Source organism: Pinus tabuliformis, chromosome 2_2, assembly GCF_031772625.1.
Source record: "Pinus tabuliformis cultivar Carrire ecotype Pingquan chromosome 2_2, CPIR1, whole genome shotgun sequence".
NCBI classification, from domain to species: Eukaryota; Viridiplantae; Streptophyta; class Pinopsida; order Pinales; family Pinaceae; genus Pinus; species Pinus tabuliformis.
The window spans coordinates 34,040,825-34,063,054 of NC_142300.1; positions in this window are offsets into that span (position 1 = coordinate 34,040,825).

Genomic DNA, 22,230 nt, shown 5'->3' on the forward strand with positions numbered 1-22,230 from the left:
GGGTAAGCTAATCCCTGGGTGGACACCTTCACCACCAACTGTAGGACCGCATGACAAGGGACCTATAGTCAAATCAAGAAATGTCCACCTTTCCTTACCAATCCATGAATCTACAGGGTACTCTAGGTGAAGTCCCAGCATTTTCGATGACCTAAGTTCCTTTCAAAATGTCAGTGCCAAATCAAAGCTTTTCCCATGTAAAAGTTGTTCTGCTTGTCTGTAAACAATTTCACTTGTTGACTTTCCACTGGATGATTTTTCAATATCATTTAGAGCCTCTAAACAAAAATTCACCCACTGAATCTTGTTAATAATTTCAACAATTATCCATGCAAACTTGACCATGGGATGCATCATATACGAAGGTTTCCTTGTCTTTTCAATATTTGATGGATTTTGTATCGGCCCTTTAGATTTTAAAATATTTTTCCACATGCCTACGTCCTCCTTGATTAAGTTCATTTATGTTTCAAACAAACCTCTCCCATAGCCATAGGTGCACGATTGGATTCATGCTTGGGGTTAAGAATGAAGATATTGTATGCTATATATATTTGAAGGTACTCAATAAGACTAGTGAAGAAATATTCCATCTCATCTATATTGACCTACCAAACCTGCTCACCATCAAACCTGGTACCTGATACATCATCCTTGCGTGCCAAAACCTTAATTGCACGCTCAAATACCTCTGTCACTTTCACCCATTTCTATGGCATGTACTGAGAAATTGTAACTTATATAACTTATAAGAGGAAGATGATGGTGGTGCACCTCATCAGCTCTAACTCTTGATTCCCTTTTCCCTTAAACCCAATAAGATAAAATTTATTGGAATGGGAAGGTATATAGCATCCACTTGAGACATCTTCAAGTATGCAGCAATTGTGCCTTTGTGTAGTTCACCAAAGACCTCTTTCCTAAACCAATAGATTCTGAACTTTCATGGTCCTCAAATGCACCCCACAAGATTATCTCACTCCAGAATTTGCTCTTGCTCTTCAGGTTGAATAACGATAGCACAAAATGTCTCACACTTTTACGTGCCCTTGGTATTGTAGTTGAAGAACTAGCTGCTGAGATCAGGACAATGGAAATGATAAACAGTGTGATATACCATAGATCGTGATGCTCAGTGGAATGATGGGGCAGATTCCATTTCCCTGTCTGCGCCATTACTCTCCCATTCACCTTCGTTGACCCATCCAAGTTCTGTAGGGAAACAAAAGAAATGGGAGTGCCTCGAAAGCGTGTTGAGCCCTATGCGCATCACCAAAGGGCTACATGCAATGCTAAAGCCAGGAGCGCAGCGCCACACTCCTAGAAGCGCTTGACTTTCAATTTTATTTTAAATTGACTTCAAATTTTGACTTGTGTATTGTTGATGTAAGGGCACTGAGCTGGGCCTTTGTATGTTAGCTACCTTGCAGTTCGAGGAGGCAAAATTGCTTCCAGATTCTTGCACTATTCAAGAGTTAAAAAAAATCAAGGAACTCTACAAAGAAATGAATGTACAAATTACCCTTCATGAATGGCCACTGGTAAATAGGTATCCCTTCATCATTAATAGCCTTGAGTTGACCTGGCTTAACAACTTCACCGGGACTAGATTTAATAATCATTTGCTGACCATCCAGATGGGTTAATATAAATTGAAACCCACACAATGCCTCTGTCAATGATAAAGTATGCTCAACGAAAAGATCATTTCCCTTGTTCTCTAACAGTGTAAATATTCAAGCCCTGGATCTACCCTTCAATAATCAAATTCAGATAACAACCCATTCCTCATAGACAATGGATCAGCAGGAGGCAGGGCTTGCCTCTAATATGCAGAAGTATATGGATCTTAGGCTAAATCGATGTCCCACTCCACCTTGTTATCAAATTTCTTATCAATAACCTTCTCCAGAAGCTGAACTGCTTCTATGTAGGTAATGCGTGTAAATGGGGTATTTGCTACTGAGTGAAGGTGATCTATAGTGCTCTATGTTATCACCTAGATTGACTTTAGGCTGAAGGGAGGAAATTCTAGGGTAACGACAAGCCAAGCTTAACCTGGTAGCTAGCCCTACCAGGCCGAGAGAGGGCTCTCTCCTTATGAATCTCAGTCAAGATGACTGGATTAGGAACAAGATTTTATGCTAGGTATAGTACCTCAAGGGTTTTGATTGATTTTGTTGGTGCTTTTGCTAGATTAGGAGGAGCTGCGCAATTTTGGGTCTAGGAAACTAAGGTAAAATCGCAAGGGATTCTATGGGGCAAGGTAGGTATGATCTTCAACACCTTAAATATTTATGGGATGAAAGGCTATACTGGTGAGGAGCTAATAAGGGCTTGATCAAGTCAATAATCCTTCCTAAACAGATGAAAACATAAACTACTGGTGTTTTCTCAACGCAGAGCATTAAAACCTAATGTATTCCACCTATCTAACTTGAAAAAAACCAATCAAATTAGATTACATGAAAGAGGCATACATAAATAACATGAGAAGAAATTAACAAAAGAAGAAACACATGCTAAAGGCCATACCACATGAATCCCATAAAAATAGCTGCAACTTTATTAGCTTCCTGCCAAAACCGCTACAAAATGATAAGTGTTCAGTGCATGAGCATCCAACTAAATCCAACCCTTGCAAATTAGAAAGAAAATACATAATACAGACATCTCAATCCCTCATCCTAACCATCAGGGGTCTAAACCATGAGAAGAGGATTTGTTTCAACCATTTCCAAACAAGGACCAAGAATATAGGCAGTCAAACAACTTGCCTCTAAAAGTAGGGAAACTGATTCATTTGCCTCAAAAGCACCTCTAACAAATGAATATACCCTCTAACACTATTTTACCATTACATTTACATGCCATGTCATCAATTATATCAGTGAAATCATCCATGAGGAGAGAGAAATCAAATTCACAGTCAAAACAGGCGAATTTTGATTTTTTGAGCAAAATGGTCAAAAGCAGAGCGCCACTTTCTACCTGATTTTGAAGGCCTTCCCCTTAGCCAAATTAAGACTATGATATCTCATTATAAAGGTATTCAAGTCTACTTTCTGGAACACCTAGAATTTTTGAATTTGGAGGTAATTTGCACCCTCAGAACTTGAATCTCCCAAGACTGCTTTTGTGTGTCCAAAAAGAGGCAGAGAGGTCATTTTTCGGTAGTTTTTGGACCTTTTGGTGACCCAGATTTGCTCCAAAAGCTATAAAAATTTCCAGGGTGCATATCCTCATCATTCTAAATCAAAATATGCCAACCTTTTCTCCATTTTATGCTCCAGGAAAAAGCGTAGCGCCTTCCGGGCAAAATTTCTGTGTTATAAATTTCAAAATTTCAAAAATGTAAAAAATTCTCAAAATTTGTCCAAATTTGGCATGGAACACCACCATCAGCTACTTTGATGGGCTAGGGAGGCTTCAGCCAACATCTTAAAACTATATTTCTCCTTTTTTCCTTCCAAAGCTCTCCTTATCCTAGCCTTTAACTTCCTAATCCTCATATTACAAATTTTGTTGCGGGTCATGTAATGGTAGGCCATGTGTTGGAGCATTTTCTTATCCTTGTTGAACTTCTCAATTAGTCCTTCAAGATGTATGTTGACCCTCTCAAGACAAGTTTCCCTATCATTTGCTCTCTTTCTCAATAGGAGTAAATGTGACATGATCCTCTTTAGCGATTTGCTTGTTTTCTTTGATCATTTGCAGCTCCATGAGGACTTGCTTGTCACTCAATTGTTTGTTTTCCTATTCTAAATATTTGATGATGAACTTGGCTCACTCTAAGTTGTCTGCCAAAGATTTTATTTGGGCTTCCCTTTCTTGAATGATGATGTCTTTGATGGTTTTTTCATCCTGATCCTCCAAGTCAATGATACCAATTCCATGATGAGTAAAGTGTTGTTGTGGCTCCTCGTGCTCAATCAAGTCAAAATCTCTATCCTCCTCATCACTAAGATCTTCCTCCTGCACTTTTTTCTTGCCTTTGCTCAACTACTCAACCTGTACCTGTTCTGCTGATGTAGAAGGCAAAGCCCCTTCCACACCTTTTGGAGATAACATTTTCCTATGGACTGATGATGAAGGCAAGGCCCCTTCCACACCTTGTGGAGCAAACACTTGCCTAGCAGCTACAAAAAGCCTCCTTGTGCCTCTCTGATATGTTAAGTACACTAGCACCTCAACAGTTTTGGTTTGCTTGACATCTTTCCTTGTTTCCACATGGCTAGAAGGCCCACCTTCTTCTTGATGCACCGGTGAAGGGATATGTGGACCTTTTAACATCTCATGAGCAATGAAAGTCTCCCAAGGAAGGTTAAGAAGACTAAGATGGTGAAGAAAAATGATTTTGATCAAAGAGTAATGATATATGTTGTTCAACTACTGAGGGTGTGGTTTCTTTTGCACAATGTAAGCTATTTTATCAATATTTCTAAACACGAAATATGGTAGATTCATCATCTTTACCCTGGTGAAGTGCATGAGGAGTGTGATATGGTAAGCATACAACCAGGAGAATCTACCTTCACAAGTGAAATATTTGATGATGATCCTCATCAAAGGAACATACCTGTTCTCCAAAAATTTAAAGGGGAAAAGCCTCTTCACTTGGTTTCTGTAATGAGGCTTGATGTAAGGCTCATAGTAATCCTCATCAAGGTCCTGACCCTTGTACCATTTTTCACCAACATTAGGGATTCTAGTGGCCTCTGAAATGATAGCTGGTGATATTTTGAAGGTTACTCTAGCAAGTGTCACCTCATGGTTATGTAAATGAGCCACAAAAATTCTAGCCAAATCATGGTGAAACTGAACTCTTTCCACTAGTTCACAGAATTCAAAACATCCTTGGTGTCTGAAATAAGAAACTGCAAGTGAGCAAGCCTGTAATTCTCTTAAACTAGTGCGTTCCTCTCTTATTATTCTTCCACCCTTGTGAGGCTTTCTCTACCTAGTTATTTCTATAGAACTGTCACTGATTGTCTCCTCCTCATACTCCTCATACTCAACATCACTACCCCTGTCCATGATTTAGCTGACTCTTTTAGTTTGCACTATTTTGGGATGGGTGGTATGTGCAATGGTTTGGAAGAATGGATGTAAATGAAGCTATGGGAAAAACATTTGAGGGAGACAGTTTAGGGAGTAATATATGGATGGTAGAAGGGAATAAGAATGGTGGGGACAAGGGTTTTAGTTTGTGAGGTGAGTGGTAGGGAGAATGAAGAACTAGGGTTTTATAGTGGATATTAGGGTTTACATTTAAGAGTTCAAATCCATAAAAATTTTCACATATGCAAACTAAGAGAGTAAGAGGAGCAACAACACTTACTTGGCAAGTGTTAAACAAGAGGCAATTTTGGAAAAATTAGAAGTTGGGAGCATTTTTGGGCTTGGCCAGCCTAAGTGTAGCACCATAACCCAGGAGCATAGCACCACCCTAGGAGCGCAACACCCATTATAATTTGCACTACGAAATTGGGATCTAAGTGCAGCACTAGTCTATAAGCGCAATGTCTTTTCCAGGAGCACAGCGTTGGGCCAAAATCTCTAGAAGTGCAGTGCCAAGCCAAAATCTCCAGAAGCGTAGCACCACCCTGTTTTGCTCAAGAATGCTTAGAAAACTGTTTTTCTTCTCTCCTTGGTCCTTTTTGATTTTCCAAATGACACTATGGTACGAAAATAAAAGAGAATGAGTTTATGTATTAACTTTCCTTTTTAATTTTTTCTTTTGAAAAACCCATTTTGTAATGTCTCTTTGTCCTTTTAAATGCTCTACTTTTCAAGTTTATTCTCTTTTTCTCTTGCAAGTGGACTGATGCTCTAGATCACTTTAATTCTTTGCAGTGGCAGATGCTTGGCAACATCACAAGCTTAGGAGGAGCTTGGGAAGAAATATTACATATGGAAAAGATAAAATTACATCATAAATGAAAATAAAAACAAATGCTCTGATAGAATTACATTTGGCTCTAAAAAATAACAAATTATGCCTTTACCAATCATTACTGGCCTCCTCATGTCCTTTTTGATCATTATAGGCATGTAATCACTGAATTTGACCATGATGGAACCCTAAAACCTAATGAGATGAAACCCTAAGACCTAATGAAATACACTACAAATTAAATCATGAGCCATGACTGAAATATGAAAGAGGACCAGCAAGTATAGATCATGAGGGAAAAATTGGAAGTAAACCCTACCATCAGTGAATACATGACCTAATGGAATGCAAACTCATTAGTATGGGACTCCTACTATGAAATGCAAAAGAGTAGATTTTGATCACTGATGGTAGTGTGAAGACACTGACACTGACATTGGCTCCAATGGAGATGGTAGCTGCTTGGAGGTGCCAAGAACACTGTAGACCTAGTAGCTTTATCCATTGGGCAATGGATTCAAACTCTCCAAAAACTGAAAACTGAGACTATGCAAACTAAAACTGACTCATGACTCAAACTGTGACTAGAGACTCAACTAGAATCAACAAACCTTACACATATCATTAAAACTTTATAGCCTTCACCTTGGGCCCCAAGCTAAAATGACTGTGTAGCTTGAAATATTGCAATGAAAGGAAAAATGGTATGTACAATGATCATTTCATGATTTCAGAAATCACCTCAGAAGTAGTAGTGCTTCAGGAGCCTATCATTTACTGGCCCTCTTGGACAATCCTGACCATCCATCTCCTTGAGCAAAAAGGAATTTTTTCCTCTATATGTTGAAATCTTATAGGGTCCTTTCCACGAGTTTTAAAACTTACCATACTTTCCTTTATCTTCATTCCGAGCATCCCACCGCAACACTACATCCTCTAGCTGGAATTTGTCTGCTTTGGTTTTCCCATCATAGATTTTCTTGATCTTTGCCTGCAATTTGAAAGTGTTTTGGAAAACTTCATCCCTTGTTTGATGCAGATGAATCATCTGATTGATTCTTCGTTGAAAGACATCCTCTTCACTACCAACCTCCTATAATAGTCTCATAACTAAAACTGCAAGAGATGTTGGAAAAACTGTGCCAATGCCATAAACTAATTCAATGGAGACATACCTATGGATTTCTTGTGGCTCACTCTGTCAGCCCACAAGTTATTAACCAATTTCCTGTGCCAACTTTTCTTATTTGTTTCTGGCATCTTCTTGATGATGTTCACCAAAGACTTATTGGATGATTCATCCAAACCATTTCCCAGTGGGTAATATGTTGTAGAATGACCCAAAGTAACGTTATACTTGTTGCAAAATTCGATCATCCTCTTTGATTTGAATGCGGTTGCATTATCTATGATGATTTTACTAGGACAACCGAAATAAGATAAAATATTTGACTCTAGAAATTGGATGATGACAGTATATGTGGCTTGTCTAGTCAGAATTGCTTCAATCCACTTGGTAAAGTAGTCGATTGCTATTAGGATCCATTTGTGTTGTGCCGACAATGTTGGATGGATTTTGCCAATGAAATCGAGTCCCCATTGCTGAAATGGTGCATTGACTTCAGAAAGTTTGAGAGGAAGAAGCAGCAGTTTCCTTTTCCCTTGAAAGACGTGACATTCATGACAGCTCATGACTATTTTGTAAACATCTGAAAATAGAGTTAGCCAGTAGTAACCTGCTCTCAACACTTTGTTCGTTGTTGTCTTCCAGAACAAGTGACCACCAAAATCACATTTATGAAAGTCATACATCACCTGTTGAGCTTCATCTTCAACCAGAAAATTAAGTAACACACCTCCCAGATCTTTCCAATAAAGAGCATTATTTAGAATGCAGAATTTAGCAGCTTTGAGTTTGAGTGATCTACCTTTGTTCTTTGTCATTCCGGAGGTTGTGAAAGGTGCTAAAGTACATACACTATGTCTGAATACCATGGTGACTGAAGAAACATTTCAGATACTTGAATCAGAGAGCCTTCTTCTTCATCTTCTGACATGGCTGCAATGAGATAAATTACCTAAAGCATGCAAATTTGATTCAGCCATTAACCTCGCCAAGCCTTGACCTTTGATCAGCTTTGTGGGTTTAATCTCTAGATCATATTCCAACTTCACTGCAATCCACTTTCCTCACCTTCCTTCCGGATCGGCTTGTATCAACACATCCTTTACTACTGCATTGGGAATGCATGATATGATTTATGAGTGCAGAATATACACTCTGAAATCCTTCAAAGATTTGACAAGAGAAAGAGCCTATTTTTCAATTATATTGTACCACAAGGTAGCATTTCTAATGGTCCTTCTGAAAAAGGCAATGGGCTTCTCCAGCTAATCTATCTTTTGCATTAATACTACAGCCATGGTATGCTCCGATGCAAATGAAAATATGATGAAATCTTGAGTATAATCAAGGCTAATCAAGACCAGGGTTGTAGATAAAGCATACTTTACTCGATTAAATGACCTCATGGCATCCTCTATCCATTTACCATGCTGTCCTTTTTCAACATGTTAGTTATTTCTCTTAAATGCTTAGCTAGATTGGGTACGAATCTGCGTAAGAAATTCATCTTACCATTAAAATCTTGTATCTCCTTCTTGTTTTGGGGAAAATCTATTTGTTGAATTGCCTCCACCCTTGAAGGATCAATGCGAATGCCTTCTTTTGAGATAATGTGACCAAGCATCTTTCCTTCATCCATGGCGAAGAGACTTTTCTTGGGATTAAGAGATATCCCAAACTTCCTACATCTCTGAAACACAATCTTTAAATGGTGAATATGCTCATCATCGGAACCTGAAAACACTGTCAAATCATCTAAATATACAACCAAAAATACATCCTTTTCATTAGCAAAAGTGATGTCCATTGCACGTTGAAATGTGGCTCCAACATTCTTCAAACTAAATGGCATTTTAGCATAATGAAAAGTTCCCCAAGGTGTGGTAAATGCAGTTTTGTCTCGATCATTTTCATGCACCAAAATCTGATTATAACCTGAATATCCATCGAGTAGTGACATGCACGATGCTCCAACCACTCTTTGTAGGATATGATCCATCTTTGGAAGTGGGTAATTTTCCTTCAAAGATACCTTGTTAAGGTTCCAGAAATCGATACACAATCTGATTTCTCCGGTCTTCTTTTGTACCAGAACCAGGTTTGAAATCCAATCAGAAAATCTGATTGGGACAATTATACCAGCTTTAAATAATTTGTTTACCTCTTTTTCAATGGAAGGCAGCAACTTTGGGTTAATCCTTCTCAGCTTCTGTCTGAATGGCTTCTGAATTGGCTTGATGGGAATAGTGTGCTGAATTATATCTTTTTCATACACCTTTAGATCTAAATGGTCCCAGGAAAACACATCAGAAAATTTAGATAACAATCTAACATATTTAGTTTTTACCTCGGGAGACAATGCTTTGGAAAATTTCACAAACTTGGGCTTATTTGTCGTTCCAAGATTGACATCGTCAACACCTTTATCAGTAAGCACCAAGCTTGGATTTCTAGCCACATCATCTTGATCAAAAAGTTCTTCTAAAGGTATGAGACCTTTAGGAATAATGTTGTCCTTCAGCTAAAATATCTCCATTTGGTTCACCTCAATCTCTGGTTCATCAGTATCATATTCATCATCTATGGAAGCATCCTTGTAATTTCCTTCATTTTGCAAAAAAGTGTTGATTTCATTATCATCCCAAAACACTTGCCAATACCTTAAATTGTATAGAACAGTGGGCTGGTGTTTGACATGAATTTCAAACTTGTTGTTGGATTTCATTGGGATATTAAAATTGCTTGCAACAGTGGCGAGTGAATCTGCAATAATATTCTAAGTCCGAGGTACAGCTATCAAAGTATAATCAGGAAACATTCACAAGATGTCTAGAACTGCATTTTTGTAGGCTCTCATCCATGGGTGCTTTGCTTGATACTCTCCCTTTACCTATTTGATTACCAATTTTGAATCTCCATAGACTGAAATCCTCTTTGCATTTAACTTCTTCAAAATTTTCAAACCTGCAATCAAAGCTTCATACTCCACTTCATTGTTAGAGTAGTCAAAAGCCAATTTGTAAGAACATACTCTAACATTACTAGGAACCTTGTCAGGCTGGAAAGCAAGGCTCCGAATCCAAATTCCTATGCCAGCACCATCCTTACCCACAGCTCCATCAAAATCCATGCTCCAAAGACCTGCCTCTTCTTCTAGATGCTGAAATTTTGTTTCCTTCTCTTTCTTACTTTGACTAATTTCTTCATTTTTCTGTTGTTCACTATTTTTTTGCTGCTACCAATATGTGGACTGCTCAGAAGAACTTGCTATTTTCTGTCTTTCTTGATCAAGGGTTGTTCTAAAATTTTCTGAAATCTCTGGAACATCTTCTACTTCAACTAACTGTCTATTAGCATCATTCAAATCACTATTTGAATATAGTACAAATGATTCTAAATCTATATGTACAGCATTAATTGGATGATTGAGTGCTTTCTCTTTGCTAGTAATCATGTATTTCATTTTATTCTCCCTGTAGAGTTTTCTCAATTGGCCAAACAAGAGAATGGTAGCATAAGAGAAATCAAGTTGTAAAGTTCCTTTAAGTTTTGCACGCCATGATCTAGACAAAAGCATACCAAACCATGGTGGAATGTCCACAACAACTACCTCCATCAGAACATTCTTGGCTAGAATTTGGTCTAAAGCTACCACCAAGTCTTTGATAATACCAATACAATGGACCCTACCAAAATCAAAAGAGTATAGGACATGATATTTTCAAGTAATATCAAGGCCTAGCTTCTCCATAATGGCTTTTGGCATCAGATTATGGGAAGCTCCAGAGTTGAAGATGGCATTATGGAAAACATACTTGTGTAGTCTAAGGCTTATATAAAATGGAGGAACTTCACTATCCTCAGACTGACCTTCTAAGGCAGGGCCAAAAATGAGCTCAGGGTGATCATCTTCTACATTGACCATATCAGATAAAGGATCTATATGCAAAATTTTAGACACCTGGTGTTTATAGTGGCTGTTCTTAATCAACTCAGTCAAAGGAATTGAAACTTTTAATTTAGCAATTTCATTTTCTAAACCAAAAGATAAAACTCTCTCTACCTCTTTGACAGGAAGGTCCTTCTTTTTTTCTCTTTCTTTTGTTGTACTTTGCTGGTTGTTCTTATCATTTGCAACACTATTTTCTGATGGTCCTTTACTAGAAGTCGAATCAACAAGCTCTTTCCCTTTCTTCTGAATGTTTGTTGAGTCACTTTCGGATTGTGCTTCCTTTCTATTTTGAATTGGACTGACTGGTACATCCCTGCTTCTCAATGAATATTGCTTCTGCTGTGCTGTCAATGCATTCATATATCCTCATTGATAATCAGTCGATTCATCCTCCAAAACTGCCTCATTTGCTAGTATGTAATCTTCATCCCTTTGGGTATGTGAAACCTCCAAGTATTCTTCATCTTCGGTCAGAAAAATGGACAAACCATCAGTAGTGAAGAAATGATTTGTTATGAAACCAGCTCACAAAAAGATAGAAAAGATAGATCAACGCCTTAGAATTCAGCCTCTTCGAGGGGGCAACCTCCTTTACATTACACAAATGAATGATTCTTTGATGATTCAAATGAAAAAACCTCCTTTCTATATATAGAAGTCTAAGGAGTCATAATATAACCCAACCGACCTAACAATAATAATATAAAGGCACAAAAATAACAATAGAGGGATTCTATGGGGCACAGTAATAACAATATGGGGACAATAGCGGCACAACAATATTAATAAGGGATACAACTACAATAGTAATGGGGTAATCACTAGTATTATAGGGACCTAACATGCCCCTCTCCTCCAAAAAAGTGTTGTCCTCAACGCTTGAGTAGTTTTGGATGCTTCTATATAAAATTCTCATCCTCCCATATGGAATCTTCAGTGGATAAGTTCTTCCACTTGATGAGATACTCCTAAATTGATCGATTTCGTAGCTGTCGAGTTCTTGTTTCTGTGACTAAAAATTTGGCCTCACCAGCCAGTGTTAAAAACCACGGGCGCTACGCACTTGCTGTGCGCTACGCGTTGGGTTCGTGCGCTACACACACAGTTACAGCACCAAAAAATTTTTGGTAGTGCGTCCAGATCTTGCCAAATCGACTCCAAAACTTGCAAGTAGGTTTTCGATGGCTACTCAATAAATTTTGAAATGTTTGTAGTGTGTTTAAGGTGGGAAAACTTAATGTGTGGGGTGTAGAGAGGTGAAACCCTACGCTCATACCAGATTCATTCCTTAGGGTTTTAAAGACATGTTGGTGGCTTTGGGAAGATTTTCCCAACTTGTATGGTAGATATAGGTACCTACGCATCTATTGTCAAAGTGTCACTGCCCTCACGCTACAAATTATCATTTTACCACTGCAGTCATTGCCCTTGTATTACCACTGTCACTTCCACTGTTTCATTATGATCATTATCATGTTGTTTTCCCATTCTCCATGGATGAAATACAGTCCCATACTCATTTGACAAATTTTAGCCAGCATTGCAAAGGCTGCACATTACACTTTTTGTTCATTTGTCCAAAATTTTCCTTGTGATCAAAACAGTGACTGTTTTATGCCAACCCACTTAAACATAGTTATTACCATTGTGGCTTGTTTCCTATGATGCTTTGGTACATATGTAACATATTTGGGTTTTGAGTATACATTGAAATTTTGATTTCACCACACCTATATCAACATACATATTGCAGACAATTGTTCTTAAAGCCATGTCAGACATAGATTCAGTTTATGAGTAGGAGCATGACATTGATTGCACAATAGAGGGTAATGTGCCACGGAGGCCTCGCAGAGGTGGCAAAGGTGGTAAGCATCTCAGGGAAGAGCCTACTTCTTTGGTTCAATTGCAGGCTTGCCCACTTGCAATGGATTGTTTTCGCTATCAGTCATGCTACCACTATTGTGAGTTAATTTCACAAATCCAGCATCATCGTGAACTAGCTCTTTTGTTTGTTCTACATTCACATGATGGCCATGTAAACCTCGCTGGAGTTGACTTCATTCTGTCACCAAAGACTATTGCACAGGCCACTGGGATACCAAATATTAGAGAAAAATGGAATAAACGTCAGCAGTTAGAAAAATCCTACTATGAGCCATACATCAAACCTGGGTATATGAGGCACCTGAGTAAGGTTTTTTTTTTCCAATACCTGAGTGATGAGTTTGCACCTTTGATGAAACTCATCATTCGTTATTTCAATTGTGAGGGAAGATTCTTGTGTCTTTATGCATACCATGTCCGTTTATTGATGCATTTCACAAGGGTATGTATGATGAACATTCCATACTTCATGTATCGCAACATAGAGAGGATGGTGTTTTTTGTACAAAAGAAGACCCTAGCACAACAACATAGAAGTATTTATCATTACACGCTGATGAAGATCGTAGTGGTTCATCAATTGGCACAGCAGGGCATCACTTGGGAGGATTTTATTTCTCGTGACTTTTTCACAGCGCCACAGCCACCTCCAGAGATAGTTCATGATGAGGGAGAGCCTTCACATCAGTTTGACATTCCCGAGACCGAGCATATCAATGCTCCAGTGTATGTGACATATCAGTGAGGCCACAGGGCGTTATTTGCAGCTACACGATGAGCACTATCTCCACATGGTGTGGAAGGGGTCTCGCCTTCTTCTTAAGTACAGGTACAGGTATAGGTTCAGGACAGGGGCAAGAGGTCAATACATGAGGAGTGCCATTCAGGAGGTCATGATGTTGATGTTACATTGAGTGATGTGGATAGGAGCTCTCCTAGCTCGAAACTGAAAGAGATCATCCAAGAGCAGAAGGCCAAGATTGACAGCTTGATTGAGAAGTTACTGAAGGCATAATGTCTGATCAAATATTTGGAGCAGTGCAATAAGCAGCTAGAGGATCAGCATACACTTATAGAGCTGCGACAAATCCGTGAAGACAGAAGGTTGGCCCAAAAAAGACCTGGCGATTTGACACCTGTTGAGCGGCAATTTTGGCTTGAGAAAGTCAATCGACATCTGGAGGAGTTGTTGGCGGAGGCCAATAGAGACAAAGACATGCTTCATCACATGAAACATCATTAATTGGGCTCGCATGCATGTCGACAAAGCAAAAATGAAGATTTTGAAAAGGAGGTTGAGCAGAGCACTAAAACGGCGAAAGAGGCTGGATCCACTTCGAGTTTTGGCCAAGGCTTCCCTGGCTGGGCATGATACATGATGGAGGGTCTTCGCTCCGAATTTGAGCAAATTTAGAGAAATTTTTTTCATTTTGAAATTTTTGGTCCCAAAAACAGGATTTTCAGCTATATGAGTAGCGCGTTGACGCGCTCGCTTTTGATTGGGACACTTGCTAGTGGAAAACTTTATATTTTTGGGTTTGTCATGGTGAGTTATGCATGGTCAGTTATTTCTGAAGCATTTCATCAAGTTCTGGATGATAAAAAGGCCCAAAAACACCATGAAAACCACCTTGCTACCACCTTTTGCAACAACAGGAAGTACTTCTGGGAGAATGCAATTTTGAGGGGGCAAATGAGCTCCAAATTGGGAATTTCCACTTGGGATGGATAGCAGACATCCAGGGATTTCTAACCAGATATTGTGAGCTTTATTTTGATGTCGGGAAATGCCCCTAAAACGGGCTAAAAGTTTCTTTATGCATAGAGATAAGGGCGCTACGCATAGAGGTTTTTGGTCAAATTTTCATCCTCCAGCTCAGGAATTCAGCCAGTTTTCACCAGTTTCACTTCTTGATGTGATTTTTGACCCAGCTTGATGTAACTTGATGTGTATGAGGTAACTTGGCACTTATTTACCTTATTCTAGATGGTTCATTCACAAAATAGCAAAAATTTAATGTAATGAATCAGTTTCCTTCTTTTTAGAGGCAGGTTGTTTTGGTCACCTAGATTCTTGCTCCATGTTTAGAATTTGTTCAAACTGCTCCTAGAAGGAGGAGCTCGGTCCCAATAGGTTAGGGAATGGGTTGGCTTGATCTATATATGTAAATTTTCAGTCAGTAGCACAGGTTGGACTCTTGGGAAGATTTTGGCACACTGTTGTACATATTTTTCATATTTTGGCTAGAAAGATCAGAGGTTTTGCAGCACCTGTTGGGATTCTTGTGGCTTTCAGTTCTTGATGGTGTTATCTCTCAGTTATTGTAAGTTTATTCATGTTTAAATGTATGCCATTCCCTTCTTATGCTTCTAAAACTAAATGAATGAGTAAATGAGGTTGAATTCATTGTTTACAGTGCTCTTCCTTTAAATTTATTTAGTTTTAAATGTTTTCACCAGTTTGGAGAGGATCCATTTTATCCTTTGCCCTATTCATCTCCTTGTCATTCTCATCCATCCATACACCTGATCAAAGGCATCAAGACTACTGCCTACCTCACCCCAACTCGAATTCTGCAAAGATCTGGCCTTATCCCCGCACCCAAAATCGGTTTTCCTGTTTCTCTAACAAAAAACTCAAAAATCTAAATCAAACTTTCCTATCTCTTTACTAGCCTAAAATCATTATTAATTTTGAGTCATCTCAGCCCCTTTGAAGACCTTTTTCCGAGATAAACCCGGAGAGAGCCCTCTCCTGTCCTCGTAGGGCTAGCTACGAGCCTGAGCTTGGTTTGATGTGGCCTTGAGTTTTGCCTTCCTCAGCATGAGGTAGATTTGAGCGCTAACATAGTGGCGACCATACTGGGGAAGAAAATTGTTTGTTGGTTGATGTGTTTGTTTCATGAGTCTTAGACGGAGTCTTAAGTCATGCCAGGTAGCCTTCGAAACGCTTTTGCTATGCATAAGTGGAAGTAGATAAACATTGCTTCAGTCGATCTCCAGTGAGCTTCTGAATGTAGCACTTGATTTGCAATTTACCCCAGTATACTTATTCATTCTAGACCTTGGATGATTGAGTCTAGAAGTTGATAGGCTGAAAAATTTGTTTGTGTCCCTTTGATTGTTCGAAACAATTCCACACTGGCTTCTAGAAGATACACGAGATTAAATCCTGATCTAGATCCACCTCTAGTATATGAGAACCCAAATCTAATTGCGAGAATACACCAACGAGAAAGTCCCATAATTCCTTTGTTTAAGTCTCACTCTTGTCCTGCAATTTTTAAGTATCTTGAAGAACTTGACTTTGACGAGAAGTTTGAATTGTCGCTGTTTAAAACCAAATCCGAAAGTGCACTTGATTCTCTCGTTCCAAATCCTGACTTTGATGCAGCTCTTGAAGTTGAAAGAAACAACAAATTAATTGAAAATTTTATCTTGAGGCACCTTCAGAGAAACATTCAGGCCGCAAATCTTGCTGATTTCCTAGAAGTTGCATCTGCAAATATTGGATCTTCTATCACCAATTTCACTTCCAAAATTCCCACCAAACCGCCTTTCATTCCCACTATTCCCCTGCAACCCATCATCACATATCAAAAGTCTACAGTAAATTCTCCTTCTTCATCCCACATCGCTACTCCTCCGTATACACCGTCTCAAAAAACCCCCAGACCAAATCCGTCAAGAGCAATGGCTGCTCATTTCGCACCTCTTGCTTTACCTCAGCAATTGCATGATATGCCCGCGGATTATCAGAGTAAGATTCCTATATTTGATGGCACTCCTCAAAGTGTGCCTGCTCAGCAACACATAGACAAAATGGCAGATTTTTGTGATTTACATGAGATTGATGATGAGGATGTAACTATGTGATTGTTTGTGCAAACATTCGGAGGAGAGGTAAGAAAATGGTTCAGAGGCTTGGGAGCTAGAAGTGTAACTACATTGGCTGAGCTTCACAGATAGTTTCTAGATCATTGGGAAATCAGAAAAGATCCACTTCAAATCAATGCCGAGTATAACAATATCAAATGCAATCCTGGTGAGCTTGTCCAAGACTACGTTATCAGATTTAATACAGTTTATAATGTTGTTTCGGATGATTTAAGACCATCTAGAAAATCAGCAAATCTTAAATTCCCGGATGATTTTGATCCGGAGATGGCTTATTCATTATGGGACAGAGATCCGCCTACCTTGGAGGATATGCAAAAGATTGATGTTAGTGTTGAAGCAAATTTGAATGATAAAAGAGCCAGGATGAAAGTTGAAAAGAGAGTGACCATAAAGGAAGAAACTTCTAAATCAAATCAGATACTTCGCAAGGTAGAGAGGATGTTTGAAAAGCTCACTCTTGACAAGCCGGAACTGCAGATCCGCAATCCCAATTTACGTTGTCAGCAGCAGCCACAATTCAGAATTAAGCAGCGTGAACAAAGAACACAAGAGCCGGTAGTTCAGCAGCAGGTAAAGACTCCTCTTCAGCAAAATTTTGTTAGTCAAGAATCTGATGATGATGGTGATACTGTAGGGGAGGAAAACCATTTCTTTACTCCTGATGATCTGCCTATCTACATCATAGAAGAGGAAGAATATGTTGAAAGCTCTGCCACACACAAAGATGATGATTTTATTCTATCAAATGTTGCAGCACTTGAAGAAGAATCGGAGGAGTACCAAAGAGGATACATGAATGCTTTGTCCACCTAACAGAAGAAATAGTCATTAAGAAATCAAGATGTGCCCATAAACCCCATTCAGAAGAAGAAGGAGATTTCAGCAAAAAATGATTCACCTGTTCCACAGAAGAAAGGAAAAGAGATAATTGATCCCGCAGCTAGTAAATCGTCATTAGCAGACAAGGTAAATTAGCCACCAAACACAATGAGGGATAAAGCTGAAAAAAGAGAAGTTCCGGTCAAAGAAGTTGAAAGAGTTTCGGCATTTAGTTTGGAAAATGAAATTTCAAAACTGAAAGTATCTATTCTTTTGATTGAAATCATGAAGAACAGCAGCTACCAAGGTCAAGTCTCCAAAATTCTAAATTTTGATCCAATGTTTGACATGGCAAATGTTGAAGATGATCAGACAGAATTGATTTTTGGGTCTGCTTTAGATGGTGAGTCTCCTGATAGTGATGTTCCTCCCTTTTACATCAGTTTGAGGTTGCATGAATATGTATTACACAATGCTATGTTTGACTCGGGTGCTTCGCACAATTTGATGCCAAAGGCTATCATGGAAAAGTTGGGATTAGATATTACAAGAAAATACCATGATTTGTATTCATTTGATTCCAGCCGTGTAAAGTGTATCGGACTGATCAAGGATTTGGTGGTAAGCTTAGATCAAATTTCGGTGAAGAATGTCTTGATGGATGTGGTTGTGGTGACATTCCTCCGCGTTTTGGTATGCTCCTTTCAAGATCTTGGGGGGCAAAGTTGAAAGGTACACTACAATTAGATTTTTCTTATGCTACAATTCCAGTCTTCGGTCAAATGAGAAAGCTATATCGAGAGCAGAAGATGAAATACATGATAACAAGCAAGGAGAAACCAATCAATCATCCTGTAAACTATGTACATACCGCCTTGGAGTCGTTTGTTTTGTTTGCTGATAGTTTTAATGATATAGATAGTCAATTAGTTCAGGCAGAAGATATACCAGAAATCACCGAGAATTTTATAGAAGTTCTGCAGAAAGAAAGAAGTGAAAAGCAAGCTACTATGGAGCAATCAGCTGAAAATAATGGGCAGCAAACAGGAAAAACAGAGCTGACACAATTTCATCACTTGGAGGAGGATGAAGATGGTCTTTGGACCATGGATTTTGATGGCACAGTAGGTAGTGACGGTGCTAGAATTGGTGTGTGGATTCGTAGTCCATTTTCCGCTCCAGATAAGGTTCCAAGCAAGGTGAGAGTATGTTCCTACAAACTAGCATTTGACTGTTCTAATAACAAAGCGGAATATGAGGCTCTCATTGTTGGCCTTAAGATTCTTAGAAAGCTGAAAGAAAAAAAGAATTGCAGTATATGGTGATTCAGATTTGGTGATAAAGCAGGTGAAGGGTGAATTTCAAGCCAAGCATCCTCGCATGATGGCATACCGTAATGCAGTTTTAGATATTTTGAAACTCTTTTCTGATCATACTTTGACATGTATGCCTCGCATACAAAATGGTGTTTCTGATGGACTGGCTAAGGCAGCAAGCAATTTAAAAATTCCAATGAATTCCAGCAACAAATTCAAGATTCATGTGAAAGACCGCCCCACCGTTCCAGATAATCAGCGATGTTGGCAAGTCTTTCAGGATGATGAAGAGATTAATGATTTTTTGCAGAATAAGGGTAAGTTTAAAGACACCTCCATAGATACAGAACATGATGATGGTAATGTTGATATACAAGTAAATCAAGTGGAAGTGCTGCAACTTAAAGATAACATTATTCCTAAGGGATTGATTCCTTTGGAGGAGCTGTTTGACCAAGACGATGTAGCTTGCAAACTGACATTGAGACTGACTGAAAAAGGTGTTGAAGAGGTAAACATTGGGACAGCTAAGAATCCCAAGATGGTAAAGCTATCAAAGTCATTGTCACCAAAGGTAAAGGAAAAGTATGTCAGCTTGTTGTCTTCATTTTCTAATGCTTTTGCGTGGGATTACTCAGATCTGAAAACATATGATACTAATATCATTCAGCATACTATCCCTATAAAACCAAATCAGAAGCCTTTCCGTCAAAAGTTGAGAAGAATCAATCCTAAGCTGCTACCATTGATAGAAAAAGAGGTGAACAGGTTGTATAAGTCAGGAATCATTGTGCCTATCAGATTTTCTGATTGGATATCAAATTTGGTACCCGTAAGAAAGAAAACGAGTGAGATCCGTTTATGTATTGACTTCAGAAATTTGAATAAGGTGTCCTTAAAGGACAATTATCCACTTCCAAAAATGGACCATATATTGCAGTGAGTAGTTGGAGCATCAAGGAGGTCAATACTCGATGGCTATTCAGGACATAATCAAATTTTAGTGCATGAAGATGATCGTGACAAGACTGCGTTCACCACTCCATGGGGAACGTTTCATTATGCAAAGATTCCGTTTGGTTTGAAAAATGCAGGTGCCACTTTTCAGTGTGCAATGGACATGGCTTTCACCAACGAGAAAGATGTATTTTTGGTTGTTTACCTTGATGATTTAACCGTGTTTTCAAATTCTGATGAGGAACATTTATATCATTTGAAAATTGTTTTCCAAAAGTGCAGCAAATATGGCATTTCGCTGAATCCAGAAAAGAGCCTTTTCGCCATGGATGAAGGCAAGTTCCTTGGCCACATCATATCAAAAGATGGCATTCGTGTGGACCCTGCACGTGTTGAGGCCATCCAACAGATTGAACAACCCCGGAACAAGAAAGAAATACAGTCATTTAATGGTAAGCTGAATTTTCTGCATCGTTTCATTCCAAATCTTGCCAAGCATCTTAGAGAAATCACGAACATGCTGAAAAAGGACAGTCAGTTAAAGTGGACAGAAGAGGCGGTGAAATCATTCAATTTGGTAAAGTTAGCTCTTTCTTCAGCCCCTACTTTAATTAGCCCAGACTACACACAGGACTTCATTTTGTTTTCATTTTCTTCTGAGCACACGTTGGCAGCTGTATTAATGCAAAAAAGGGATGGAGTTGAGAAGCCCATTGCCTTTTTCAGTCATATTATAAGGGGCGGAGCATTGAAATACAACATTATTTAAAAACAAGCACTTGCACTTGTAAAGGCCTTGAAGGATTTCTGTGCGTATATACTGCATCCCACATTATAGCATATGTTCCTAATGCAGCAGTTAAAGATGTTTTGGTACAGGCAGATCCAGAAGGAAGGCGGGGTAAGTGGATTTCTGCATTATTAGAGTATGATGTGGAGATTAAACCGACCAAGCTGATCAAAGGACAAGGACTCACCAAGTTAATGGCTGAAGCAAATCTGCATGTTCTAGATATAAATTTGATTTCTGCTATGTCCGATGAAGATGAGGAGAGTCCGTTAGATCAGGTATATGATATTTTTGTTTCTTCCCCTTGGTATGCTGACATTATATACGTACTTCAGAATTTGTCTTGACCTCCCGGGATGCCTCGAAATAAGAGTAGAACATTGAAATTGAAAGCTGCAAAATTTTGCATACTGAATTCTACATTATATTGGAAAGACCCTGGTGGAAAGTTGTTGAATTGTTTGGTAGAGGAGGAAGCCAAACAAGTTGTGGAAGATTTTCATAGAGGTGACTGTGGGGGCCATCTGTTTTGGAAAACCATAGCGAATAAGATTCTAAGGGCAGGTTTTTATTGGCCTTCGTTATTTTCAAATATGTATAAGGCTATTAAGAATTGTCACGAATGCCAAATTTTTGAAGGGAAACAGAAACTACAGCCTTTGCCTCTCAAACCAATTGAAGTTATTGCACCATTTCAGCAATGGGGCTTGAATTTCATCGGGGAAATTCATCCGGCATCGTCAGGACAGCATAGATGGATATTGACAGCTACAGACTACTTCACAAAATGGATCGAATCAATTCCCACCCGACAGGACACGGATGTAGTAATTATCTCTTTTCTTGAAAATAATATTCTGTCACATTTTGGGTGTCCTAGTAAGCTAATCACAGATAATGCAGCGGCATTCAAGTTGAAAAGAATGGTTGAATTTTTCTATAAGTACAATATCAGTTTGGGGCATTTGACCGCTTACCATCCGCAAGGAAATGGGTTGGTGGAATCTTCAAATAAGTCCTTGGTAAATATCATTAAGAAATTGCTGGAAATCAATAAAAAGGGCTGGCACAAGAAATTAGTGTATGCACTGTGGGCTAATAGGGTAAGTCAGAAAAAGCCTATTGGCATGTCTCCTTTCGAGTTGGTGTACGGGATAGACACGGTTTTTCCTACTTCGCTTGCTATCCCGGTAGTCAAATTGCTTCAAGAAGCTGGTAATGAGGAAGATCCCATGCAGAGGAGGATTAATCAGATGATTCATTTACAGCAGACACGGAAGAAGTATTTCAAAATACTTTCAAGTTGCAGGAGCGCATAAAGAAGATTTATGATAGGAAGGCAAAAATAGATAAGTTTCAGCCTGATGAGGTAGTTTTGAAGTGGGATGCCCGGAATGAAGATAAAGGAAAGCACGGCAAATTTGAAAATTTATGGAAGGGTCCTTATAAGATTGCAGCATATTGTGGTCGAAACGCTTTTCTTCTCAAGGAAATGAATGGAGATGATTGTCCTGGAGGGCCGATCAATGGTCGGCTGCTAAAGCGATACCACTTCTGAATATTTTCTGCTCATTTCATCATCATTGT